Raw genomic sequence first — 4,047 nt, 5'->3', positions numbered from 1 at the left:
TTTTTTTTTTAGCTGAATGGCAGGTTCATGGATGTTCATTCTTTATACCATGTTGTACACCTTAAATATTTAATAATAAATGAAGAGGGTTGTGTAGGGTTAATGTGAGTTTAGCAAATGGTTTATCCTGTTTTGGGGAATAGGGCTCAATTTTTATTAAAATAGCCAGGAGGGTTATCTCCTGGATCTCTCATACAAAAAAAAAAAAAAAATTTTTTTTTTTTCATTTAAAAAACTGGATTGATCCTTAGGAGAAAAACAGAAAATTGTACTGCGTTCTTGCATCGTTAGCTAATATAAATACCTTTGTACAACAAACTGGTTACTATCAGGGAATCAAAGAGCTGAATCAGAATGTGACGTCTAATGGCCTGTCTGACCTAAGTTCCCCTGTTCCAGACACAGCCTCCAGCATTACAATGACCCACACGCCCCAGGAATAGCGACGTTCCATCACCTGCTTCACAGAGCAAATGACGCTAATGGCAATGACGCTAGTGTTTCTCCGTGTAAAAACCTAGCGTGAATTCTCCTCTTTCTCTGGCAAACGTTCACGAGGCATCACTATAAAAAGAAGAAAAAAACAAATCTGCTTTTACTGACTTCAGAAACAGTAGTCATTAAAACGGTCTTTTGATCTAGAATTACTTACATAGTTTCTTAAGGGTCTCCTACAGTCACTTACCTAAAACGCAAGCTCCTTTTTGACTTCTAAGACCTCCCAAGTAAAGCAACATCAGTTTCATCTGTTGGACAGGGACTGCCCTCTAGTGCTTATACTTTTTTAATAAAAATTTTAAACATTATCTGACATCATGCCACAGTAAGCCTATCAAAAATTAAATAACATTCTATTAACCCAAGATTTTTCCATTTCACACTATTCACATTTCGGGCCAGAAAGTCTTTTTTGTGGGGGCTGTCATTGCTGGGTGTTCAGCAGCATCCCTGCCCTCTACCCGACTAGGGGCAGTAGCACCCCCAGCCACAGGGGGCAGTAGCACCCCCAGCCCTCTGTGGCGAACGAGAAGTCTCCAGATATTACCAAATGGCCCCTGGGGAGCAAAATCGCCCCTGGCTGAGAACCGCTGCATTAGCCTAAAGGTTGTCCAGAACATTTACATTAGTCCTAATAATTATAAGCCAAAAACTCTTCTTCTCTAGACCAATTCCTTTGAGTGAGATAAAGGAGAATTTCATTTCTGCATGAACAAAACATAGAAAATTATGACTTTCAGCTCCCTATCCTCCCCAAAGTCCTGGCTAGTGGGAAATTCTTTACACCTTTAACTTTCTGTTCCAGTTTTACTTCTTAGATCTGTTCACTTCCTTTCAAAGTGCTTAAAAAACAAAGCTTGCCCTTCTAGCAGAATGTAGGTAATATGTTAGGAATTGGGGGACGTGGGGGGAGTATGAATGTTTGTACTATATTCTAGCACAACTTAGAGGGTCAGCATGAACAATATGGGCAACCAAGAATCTGTATTGTATAAACATTGGATAAGATGCTAAGTTTCAAATCTGAACTTCAGAAAGTTATATTAGGAGGGTTTATGCACATCTGCTTCGAATGATTATTACTCATGTAAACACATTATGCTTATAAATCCTGATTCTATCAATTTTAAAACCTACAAATCACTGAGGACTAGATGTTTAAAAAAAATTTTTTTAATATATTTCTTTATTGATTTCAGAGAGGATGGGAAAGAGAGAGAGAAACATCAATGATGAGAGACAATCATTGGTCAGCTGCCTCCTGCACGCCCCCCTACTGGGGATTGAGCCTGCAACCCGGGCATGTGACCTTAACTGGAATCGAACCAGGGTCCCTTCAGTCCGATGCTCTATCCACTGAGCCAAACCGGCTAAAGTCGTTTGGGCTGGCACTGAATGTAACTTCCTCCCTTCATCACATTTCTCACTGACTTACCTGATTTCACTAAAGAAAGAAATGAGGCCTCCGCAGGGAGCATGGACCCAGGAGGGAAATTCAAGGGGGCGTGGTGTGGCCCGGACAGGAGAAGTCAAGTGGGGGGTGCGTGCAGGGACAGACAAAGCGGGCAGCGGGCGCCCGGTGGCAGGTGCATCCTGTGACCGCGCCGCCCGCCTTGCTGCAGACCCCCGCACGCCTCCAATCCCGGTCGGTGATCGCCCTCGCTCTCCTCCCTGTCCCCATGTCGAAGCCGGAGCTGATCCAGAAGGCGAAGCTGGCCGAGCAGGCCCAGCGCTACGAGGACATGGCCACCTGCATGAAGGCCGCGACGGAGCAGGGCGCCGAGCTGTCCGAGGAGGAGCACAGCCTGCTCTGGGTGGCCTAGGGGCACGTGGCCGGGAGCCGCAGGTCCGCCTGGAGGGTCATCTCCAGCATCGAGCAGAAGACCGACGCCTCCGATAAGAAGCTGCAAGTGATCAAGGACTAACCGGGAGGAAGTGGAGTCCGAGCTGCGGGGCATCTGCACCACGGCCCTGGAATTGCTGGATAAGCATTTAATAGCCCGCGCATCGAATCCGGAGAGTAAGGTCTTCTACCTGAAAATGAAGGGCGATCACTTCCGGTACCTTGCTGAAGTTGCTCGTGGTGATGATCGAAAACACACGATAGATAACATCCAAGGAGCTTACCAAGAGGCTTTTGATATAAGCAAGAAAGAGTTGCAGCGCACACACCCGATTCGTCTGGGGCTGGCTCATAACTTTTCTATATTTCACTATGAGCTCCTCAATACTTCCAAGCTTGCCTGCGCACTGGCGAAAACGGCTTTTGATGAGGCCGTTGCAGATCTCCACACGCTGAGTGACTCACGCAAAGACAGCACCCCCATCATGCAGTTCTTAGAGACAACCTCAGTGTATGGACACCGGGCAGCGCAGGAGAAGAATGAGATGCGGGAGACGGAGCCAAAAACGAACTGCAGAGTGTCATCCTCCCTCCCTCCAGAAGCCTTTGTGCACAACTCCATCCCTTACTCCGTTTGGGTTTCCTAGAGCAAAGAAACCCATTCATGTGTATGGCATCAACGGCTTGTAGTCTTCTCACACTGCAGCTGTGGGAAAACTCCATTCCTTGATTTGTGCTTGTCTTGGACTTCCTAGTGTGCAGTTACCAATGTAGAGAAGTATTAATAGCTTCATTTCACATAAACACAAGTAACTTCCAAACACTCACAGAGAGGACTAAACATGTATTTGGTATTTAAGTAATCTGAACCAGTTCTGCAAGCGACTGTGTTTTGTATTACTGTGAAGATCTGAAAATGTAGTTAATTACAATTTAAAGAGAGTTTTACACAACTTCTTAATTTCTACATTCCCTCCCTTACTCTTCTTTGGGGGGTTCCTTCCGGTGAACAAGTTTCCATGTTCTTACTGTATTCCTTTTTGGCAGGAACCTGGATGTATTAGATTGAATGGGAAAGTATTTGATAATTCTGGGCTGCGGGTCACAACTTGAAATGCCTCCTGTGTCACATATGGTGGAAGTCTTGTGTTGCTGTGACAACAGGGAGTTTCCTTATTCACTCTTCATTTGCTGCTGTTTTGGCTGGGTGACAACTTCCTTTACTAATAATAACTCACTTACTAAAAAAAAAAAAAAGAACTCTAGCTGGTTTGGCTCAGTGGATAGAGTGTCAGCTTGCGAACTGAAGGGTCCCGGGTTCGATTCCAGTCAAGGGCACATGCCCAGGTTGCGGGGCTCAATCCCTAGTGTGGGGCCTGCAGGAGGCAGCCGATCAATGATTCTCTCTCATCATTGATGTTTCTCTCTCTCTCTCCCTCTCCCTTCCTCTCTGAAATCAATAAAAAAAATATTCTTTTAAAAAGCAGATTATTCCAGAAATTAGTTTATGTATGCATTGCTAATTTCATAGCACTTTAAACTCCTCAGCAAAGGAAAATGTTTCTTTAGGTTTTGATTTAAAGGAACTGTAGGCAGATTACTCGCCCCACCCTGCCCCGGAAGTCCGTGTCCGATCCCCAGACCCTGTGAAAATGTTACCTTACTTGGGGATATAAGGTCAGGAATGTGGGCAGTGTCTAGCACAG

The 4,047-nt window shown here is 45.1% G+C and overlaps 1 pseudogene across 1 annotated transcript; it reads left to right on the top strand.

Annotated features, from left to right (window-relative positions):
- Positions 1 to 2,177: 2,177 nt before the first annotated feature.
- On the top strand, positions 2,178 to 2,885 carry LOC308533724 (14-3-3 protein theta-like; annotated as a pseudogene). The gene has a single exon. The product of its transcript is annotated as a 14-3-3 protein theta-like (transcript).
- Positions 2,886 to 4,047: the final 1,162 nt, after the last annotated feature.

This window comes from Myotis nattereri, assembly GCF_964212035.1.
Source record: "Myotis nattereri genome assembly, chromosome: 18".
NCBI classification, from domain to species: domain Eukaryota; kingdom Metazoa; phylum Chordata; class Mammalia; order Chiroptera; family Vespertilionidae; genus Myotis; species Myotis nattereri.
The sequence above is the reverse complement of the archived record's forward strand: the minus strand, read 5'-3'. Positions and strand labels throughout refer to the sequence as shown.